This window comes from Balaenoptera borealis (assembly GCF_965194805.1).
Source record: "Balaenoptera borealis genome assembly, chromosome: 3".
NCBI classification, from domain to species: Eukaryota; Metazoa; Chordata; class Mammalia; order Artiodactyla; family Balaenopteridae; genus Balaenoptera; species Balaenoptera borealis.
In genome coordinates, this window is record NC_138866.1 from 28007473 (window position 1) to 28016464 (window position 8992).

General features: G+C 46.5%; 1 pseudogene across 1 annotated transcript; it reads right to left on the reverse strand.

Annotated features, from left to right (window-relative positions):
• Nucleotides 1–1529: 1529 nt before the first annotated feature.
• LOC309625021 (G/T mismatch-specific thymine DNA glycosylase pseudogene) lies at nt 1530–8785 on the reverse strand (annotated as a pseudogene). The gene has a single exon. The product of its transcript is annotated as a G/T mismatch-specific thymine DNA glycosylase pseudogene (transcript).
• Nucleotides 8786–8992: the final 207 nt, after the last annotated feature.

Genomic DNA, 8992 nt, shown 5'->3' on the forward strand with positions numbered 1-8992 from the left:
TCAAACAGCACTGCAGTGGATCTGGAAGAGGCTGCAGCTGGAGGCTGTCTGCTAACTGCACTCTTGCACCTGAACAGCTAGTTCTCTCCTGAAGGGGTGTCTGAGCAGGGCAACTCCACAGCTTCTACAAATAAGGTGTAACAACAATGTCCACATCTCAGGCGGTTTATCTCTCGCTCTGGGTCCCAGGGCCCAGGCACAGCTAGGCTTGGTTGTGACCTGTGGGTTGCTTCTGGGTCTGCCTCATACCTCTCATTCTGGGACTGTGGCTACCAAAGGCATGCTCTTCTAGCAGAGGCAGCCAAACCACACAAACCCATTTAAAGCCTCTGCTTGGGTCATACCTGCTCATATCCCATCAGCTGAAGCTGGTCACATAGAAAAGACCAAAGGCAATGAAGTGGGGCAATAAACTTCCCCCACCGGGGAAGGCACGACAAGGGTAGAGAGGGAGGGAAGAATTGTGGACAAACCCATGTACTACCTGGCCAGCCATCTGGCACCAAAGCTCACACCTTGACCATTTTATCATAAGTGGCTAGTATAGCACCTGATATGAGCTATTATGGTGCAGTGGCTAAGAGCACAGTTCTGGAGTCAGATGGCTGGGATCAGACCCTGGCATTTACTTGACCTCTGGGAGCCTCAGTTTCCTCTTTTGTAAAATGGGGATAATTAAAGAATCCACATTATGGGGGTGTGAGGATTAAGTGAGAGAATGTATGTAAAACCCTTGCCACGGTGCCTGGTACATGGTAGGCACTCACAAATGTTATATTTCCTTTTAATCCTTACAACAACCTTGTATAATGGTGCTAACTATTTGCTAACCCAGAACTGTGTGTTATTCTGGGAATCCAGCCCCTTCCCCACGTGCTAAGGTAGCTTGCAGCAACGGGCCGCCCCAGTTCCTTTACCTGTGACCACCTTCCCTCAACACTTGCCCATCAAAGCTCAGGCTTAGGACGCCTCTCTGGGAAAACCCCATCCCACCCAGCATCTCCTCACGTTTCCGGTCAGTCATCCTGGGGGGAAGGTCACCCACTCCCACGTGGCCAGAGATGTTTTCCAGCCCAGCCCAATTTCCCAGAATTACCACTTGGCATAGTCCAAAGGTGGGGGTCAGGTAGGTGTTGAAGAAGGTAAGAGGAGAGACCCCCTCCCAGCACTCCCTAGAGGGAGGAGGGACTCTGGTGGGTGCAGAGGGGAGGAGGCCAACAGAACACAGAAAGTCAGCCAGGGAAAGCTTTAGCCCCGCCATCCAATTCCACTTAATATCCTATAATAAAATGCTGTCAGCATGAATTTTCCGTTCAAGTGGATTTGTTAAGTAGGCTGGGGGAGGTCAGAGGTGTATTCCTGCCCTCCTATGTGTGTGTATAGGGGGTGCCTCAGGCATGAGAGCCCCTCCTCACCCTCTCCTGCCTGCCGTCCAGACAGGAGCGGGTTTGTCATACTGGTCTGTACCCGTCAACTTTGTGATGGCTCAGGGAGGGGCCCTTGAATCCTCTGGAGGGGAGTGTGTCTCCTTTTTCTTTTTCTTTTTTTCTGTTTTCTTTTTTTGTTATTTGAGTGTGTCTCCTTTGCTAAGCATCCTGCTATTAAGGCAGAGAGTGTGATTTTAATGTGGGGAATTCAGACCTGGACCCAAAGGTGAGGGTTTCCCGGGTTGGGGGAGGTATGTGTCAGAGCCCCCGAAATCCCACATGAAGGAGGAGCCACAGATCAGCCCTGAGGCAACCTCAGGGGACACAGGGCTGCTTAGTGAGAAGCCTGAAGATCTGGAGTGGCCTCAGGCCTCTCGAGTGACAACTTAGGGGTGACCCAACCTAGTTCCTTAAAATGGCTGCTGGCCGCCCCCCTGCCTTCCAGGCTGACCCATTGCTGAGCTCTCCTGCCTTCCAGGGGCACAGGTCTGACCTCCCCAGGGTCCCTTAGTGGCCAAGCTGCCTGGGTCTGTCCTGATGTCATCTTGTTGAATCCAGGGGAGCTAGGGCGGCAGGCAGCAATGAGGTCAAGGCCGTGGAGAGAGGCTGCATAAGGGTGGAGACTAGTATTATCCGCATTTTCCCGTGAATTTAGCAGGGGCCTGGGGAGTTTAAGAAATTAAACCAAGACCTCACATAGTGAGGGGCGGTTCTGGGACAGGAGCCCAGTTCTGTCTGACCCCAGAGCCCACCCCAGGGATGTGGAAAGATGCCTAAAGGCTCAGTCAGCCTTCAGGAACCCAGCCTGGACTTGGGCTCGGAGCGGGAAGCTGGGGAGTCCGCAGGAAGCTGCGGGGCACAAGTTGAGAGGATGAGGTCAGGCAGTGGCTCCTCTCCTGGGGGCTGGTGAGTGGGTGAAGAGCTGGGCAGGCGGGACCAGGGGAGGGGGGAGTGGGCCTGGGGATGAGGAGTGTAGGCCTGGGCTTCCAGCCCTTTTGTGCGCCCTTTTAATTCGTGTAAATGAGGGTTTTTAATTTGTTATTCTGGGTTTTATTTCTATTACCATCTCATTTGACTCTAAACCCTATTTCGCCCCAGCCTGGACCGAATTCCATTTGATGCATTAGGACTAATTCTCCTCCCAAAGGGTTATATGTTTTCTCCCCCACAAAAGTCGCTTATTTTGGATAAAGAGACGATTAGATTTATCTTTAATATTTTAATGGCAGCTGGGATTAGCGGGCAAACCGCCCCGACCGGGGTTGTTGGCCGCGGATTAGGTTCTGATAAACTCTCAGATGGGGAGCCACCCCCGTCCCACTCCACTTTCTGTTTTCCAGAAAGTGCTTTTTATTATTTTTTGTTGAAAAAAAAAATTCCCTTGTCTTTTGGAGCATCATAAATTCCATTTGCTGTTTTCTATTAAATCAAGTTGATTAAATTCGTTGTGACTCTTTGCACATAGATCTTTTTAATTTTAACGTCTCCAGCAAAAAATCTTTAATGGTGCAATTCGAAATGGCTGCAATATACAGTACAGGCCTTGATAAAACAGAGGGAAATGAGGTTCTGCCAGGGAGGGGCGCCGTCAGGAGCAGGCACAGGCCTCCAGGAGAAGGCAGGGGATGACTCTGAGTCAGGCCGGAGAGGCCCGGGTCCTAATCCCTGTTCTGCCGCTTCCTAGCTTCAGGGCCTTGGCCGGTGCTTGCTGTGTGGGCAGTAACCTTGGCCGATGCTTAATGGCGTGCTTGCCATGTGTCTGGCGCTGTGCATGCATTGTCAGTAATCCTTACGAGGAGGCTCACGGAGGCCCTTTGCTCAAGGTCACACAGCAAGTTGGTGGCAGAGGTTGAGTCCAGGTTGTCTTTGGTCAGAAGAGCCTCATCTCACCTCTTGGCGCCTCCGTTTCCTCATCAGTGAAATGGGGGCGATCAGTTGGGCCCTGGCTCTCAGATGCTTGGAAAGATGAGATGTGGTCCACTTTGGGAATTTTACAGGGCTGGGCTCTCCTGAGGATGGGGCCAGGGGTGGCAAGGCTGGCCCCTCAGGGGCCCAGCGGCCCCGCATCACTGTGAAGAGCTGAGTTTTGAGACTCTGGGAAACTTCCCTAAACTCCGGGGCTGGGGAGAGACACACAGAGGCCGGGCTCGCCCTCCCACCAACAACCAGCCCTCCAGCCTCCCACCTCAGGCTTTTCTCTCCGGCCCTCCAGCTCTAATCCTGACCTCATCAAGTCCTCGGAAGGGTTGATCCACAGGAGCAAATCCCTCATTCGGAGGGACAAAATCAGCTTAATTTGCAGCAATTTGAAGCAGGTCTTTGCCAGGATTTGAATATCAAATTATCCCACAGCCCAGGCTGGCCTGGGAGGCCTCCTGCTGCAGTATGGACGGATATGCTCTGGGCTCCACCAGGGAGGTTGTCCTGGGCTGGGGATGCGTGGAGTAGGGGCTAGATGGGATGTCAGAGGGTGCTGGGCAAGGTGAGGTCACAGTCAGCCCTGTTCTCAGAGGGCACTGCAGCTCCCAGGCCTGGAGGATGGAATGGCGGTGGAAACCACCTGTTCATGAGACTTACCTAAGGTCTTGTCAAATATACAGATTCCCAGGCCCCTCCCCACACATAAGGAATCAAGACATTCATAACTGGGAATGTTTGAAAATTTCTGGAGCAGCTCAGTTAGCCAGTCAGCAAACACTTACTGTGCATACACCTTACGCCTCCTTATGTTCTGAGGAAATCAACCTTTTCTGGCATCTACCCCATCCGTTCCCAGCCTCTGGCACTGCAGACCGTGCTCCCTTTGTCGTCTGCTCCTTGATGGCCATAAGTCAGCTGCTGCAGAGGACTCTTCAGTTTTCCCTCCCTGGTCAGCATGCCTGTTTCCTCCAGGGGCTTGGCCCCTTCATGCAAGCTCAGGCCTGGCAGACATCCTCTGAAGTTGACCACGTGGGACACATGGCCCAGACCTGACCCATGAGGTCAGACCCCTTTCATGGGTGTGTTGCTCCCCGCAAAGTTGTGAGCCTCTTTGGGAAGGGCTAGGACTCTGGGTCTGACACTGAGCAGATCCTCCATCCATGGTGGGAGAAATGTGCTGGTCCTGCCCAATGTGTGCCCCCTTGGAACTTTCAGTGTGAAAGCAGCAGCCAGGACTGCTGAGATAGCCCCGTGCAGTGCAGGCCTGTTTGTCCATCCAACCCCATCAACAGAGACGAGAAGTCCAGTCCTGTTTTCAGAGATCCCACCACTGGCAAGAAAACCAAACAGTGTGACATGCACTGCAACACCCACAAGTGCTTACTAATTGCTCACTATGTACCCTGTACAGTTGTAAGTGCTTTTCTCTATTCACCCATGTCATCCTCATAAAAACCCTATGAGGGGGACTTCCCTGGCAGTCCAGTGGTTAAGACTCCGTGCTTCTAATGCAGGGGGCGCAGGTTCGATCTCTGGTCGGGAAACTAAGATCTCACATGCCGCATGGCGTGACCAATTTAAAAAAAAAAAAAACCCATGAGGTAGGAAATATTAAATACATCCATTGTATAGATGAGGAAACTGAGGCACAGTACAAGACACCTTGGGAAGAACCCAAGGTCCTGCAGTCGGAAGTAGTGGACCTGGGGTTCATATACAGGCAGTCTGACTCCGAGCTCTCTGTCTATCCATCCATTTTAATCTATAACTATTTGTCTATGTATATTACTTCTCCATAAGTGGCTTGCCTTATTTATTTATCTATCTATCTATTTATTTATTGGCCGCGCTGTGTTGCTTGCGGGATCTCAGTTCCCTGACCAGGGATTGAACCCGGGCCACGGTAGTGAAAGCCCAGAATCCGAACCACTAGGCCACTAGGGAAATCCTGTGACTTACCTTATTTTTTTTTTCATCTTCAATATTTTTTATTGTAAAAACCATCAGAGTTTCAAATGAATTTAAAAACTTTCAAAATATTATTTAATGAAAATTTCTCATATTGTTGTGTATAGGGTATATCAACATTTACTATTCATCTGTCATATTTAATGAAAAACACCATTATTGTATGCTTGAAAAAAATCTTCAAACCCATTCTCTAGTGAGTGTCCATCATAATTTAAAGGGTATTTTCTCCACTCAAAAAAAAAATCTATGTAAGGCTATAATCGTTAAGAACCAAAGCAATACCTAGTTACATGCTTTACATAGTCCTATGAAAAAATAATTAAATTGTTCCTAATCCCTGATGCAAGGCACTTCAAAGCACCTGCACAAAACATCCATGTAAACAGCAGTACAGAATGCGATTTAAATAACATGAATGACTTTTGCACAGTTTTACCTAGACTAAAGGAAAAATAAAATCCATCATTGCTACAGCTAAAAAAGCATGTTAAGATTCACAACAATAATTTGTATCTCTTATTACAAAAACAACAGGCTATATAACCTTTTAGAAAAAAAACAAAACCTCATAAATATTTTCATATCAAGAAACAGCATGCTCCCTGGGTAGGTATAAAATCAGAATATTCAGAGGTGATCAGAAGTAAATGCAAGAGAAGTCTGATTAATTATGTGGAGATTAAGTGTTATCAATATGTTTTAGTAATTGTTTACTTTTCAGGTTGAATAGAACATACTTGGATTCATGTATAATGATTGAGGCAAAACTGTTCCAAAATTGATGCTTTTATTTAGACACAAAACCCTTGTAATTTGGTAACAACTATAACACATACTTCATGAAAAAATTAAAGGTCCTGGACATTTGTCAATTAAAAAAAAAAAATTAAAAAAAAAAAGAAGTAAATACAACTGGCATTTCTAAATACCCAGCTTTGATATCCACCAGGCCTGGTAGTCTGGACTATTTGTAGCACCATGGAAAATGCATTAGAAAATCACAAAGATACATTACTTCAAAGTAACCTGGCCACAAGGTTCACAGTAACAAATAGCAATGATGAAGAGAAAGAATTTTTTTTAATTACTGGCTTATTCGATTTACCTAGCAAGAAAAATCCTGTATTATTTATTTTAGTACATCTCATGTATATAAAGCACCAGTTTAAATAAGATTATCAAACACCTCCAGCATCTTGTTACTCAACCTGAAAGTTCATTTCTCATCATTTCCATGTTACATGCTTAAAGCCAAGGAGGATAAAATTTGAATGGTGATAGATACTGAGAGAGAAATTCAGTTCCTTCCCTATCAAATGTATGTCTCTCAAGTAAAACACAGATGAAGTAGCAAAATTTGAAAGGTCTTCTGCACTCTCTGGAACTTACCATCCCAGCAGAATAGTTTCTGCCTACTAGAGGACCAGCACATGTGGGTGAGAGGGCCAAAGCCAGGGCTCATGGCCCTGACATGTAAGGCCGGGTTAGCCTTGCTGCTGCAAGGCCATACTCTCCAATTCTACTACCAAGCAACTCTCACAGACGCTCACCACTGGTAAAGCAAGGAGGTCTGAGTGTGAATACAACTAAGGAAGCCCATCAAACACCACTAAAAACTACCAAATGAGACTCCACTGAGGGTTAACCTCACAGATGAAAATCAGCACATTTGCCTCTTTACCAATGGGAATCTTATCATTAGCATGCCCTTCTTAACGTATGAAAGGGATAACGGTGCATCTAAGTTTATGCACAGTTAATAATCAAGTGTAAATATGCAGACTCTTGCATTTTTAAATTACAGGTTAAAAGTGACTCCCAAAAGAAAATCAATTTCTTCATAAATGAAAGATAGTTTATAAAAAGCTGGAATGATGATTAATTCCAATACAAAAACTCATACACAAAAAACTCTACTTTCTCCTTCCAAACTACTTAGGTCTGTACAGTTGATTCTACTGTACCATGATTACATCACCAGAGTAAAATATGTATAAAATACTTCAGTTAAGAAACCGAGGGCCAGTTCTTGACAACTGCATTAAAACTGCAGCATTTAAGCAGGGCTGAGAAACACCATTCTTAAGCATGGTTTCCTTCTTCCTGTTCTTGCATCGCACAGTGATTATTAAAGGAAGGAATCTGGTCTGTAAATGACTGGGTCATCCACTGCCCATTTGGAATGTCACTGAAAGTTGATTCTCCACTGTCAGCTGTCAGCCCATTTGAAGAGAAGCTGCAAGGTTCACTACTGCACGGATTTTCACTATAAGCACCACCGCACGCTGCTTCATAACCCAGATTATATTTTTCTTCCTTCACAGCCATCTTCTTCGCATCCTCTTGGGCTAGCCGCAGGTCAAATGTATCTTGCACCTCTTGAATGTCTGTGTTTCGTTCAATGCCTTTCAACTGATCTCTTAAGTCCTTCAGCTTAATGTAGTAATGAACTTTGTCCTGGGCTCGAGGAAACTGAGCACATCTTGCACTGGATGTTGGCATAATATAGCAGAGAGTTTCTGTGTCTGGGATCTTATGCAGTTGAAGTCCAAATTCTAAGTTCTTAACTTTTACTCCAAAAACTTCCTTACTAAAAATTTCATAAATACAGTTTCCATTAAACACTGTTATTCGTGGCTGATATTTCTGTAATTTCTGCACTAGAATACGTCCTCCTTCACAAAATTCTTTACCGGAAAGATCCTTGCTGCCTGGTGTTATCCTTTCCACCATATTGGTAAATCCAATACCCTATTTCCCTGGTGAAGTATGATCATCCATGTGATTCAGTTGGACCTCACTCAGCCCTGATATAAACAGACACTTCCAAAAATGGTTTCCAGGTCCAGGGTAATGATGCCCTTTGTAAGCAGCCATTAGTCCTGGGTTTATGCCAATAATCACAATGTCCAGATTGAAGGTCAAAATGTCCGGTAGAGTCTTGGTCAAAAGTTCAGCTTCTGAAACACTATTGAACCGGTCTACTTTTCACTTTAAACGTGTCTGTAATTTTTTCTTGCTTTTCTTTTGATTTTGTGGACTTGCCAGATTTTTTGGCCTCAGCAGGTTTTTTGGGTTCCACTGGTGTTTTTGGTTCTGTTGTTCTGGGTTTTCCTTTCCTTCCTTTTGGAGTCTCTTGTGTGGGTTCCTGAGCAGGAGCAGGAGCTGGGGATGGAACTTCTGCTGGCATTTCTTGTTCATTCATAACTGCCATATTAGGAACTTCAGTCATCTTTTGTTGGAATGGAAACGTATAAAAAGCTTGCACTTGCTGGAGGGAATAGCTGCCTGCGTCCTCCGCTTCCATTCCCTGCTGCCGATAGCGCGCGCAAGTACTCCTGCCGGGCAAGCGAGCCACTGGCCTCTCCAGTACCGCGGCCCACGCTCGTATTGCGGTAGGGTAATAACCAGACACTTACACTCGATTGCTGGCAGAACTGGGACAGCGGCTGGCGCTCAAGCTCCTCCCCCAAGTTTCTAGTCCCCCCCCCCACCCGCCCACCAGGCCAGACCCACCCTCCTCCCGGAGCTTCTGTCTGTCCTGAGCCCGACTTACCTTATTTTTAAAGGCATAATCACAGTGTACCTTGGGAGCACAGAACCCACACTAGGGCAATCACAGACGGCTTTCTGGAGGAGGTATCTTTATTTATTCAATGATGTTGTTGAGCAAA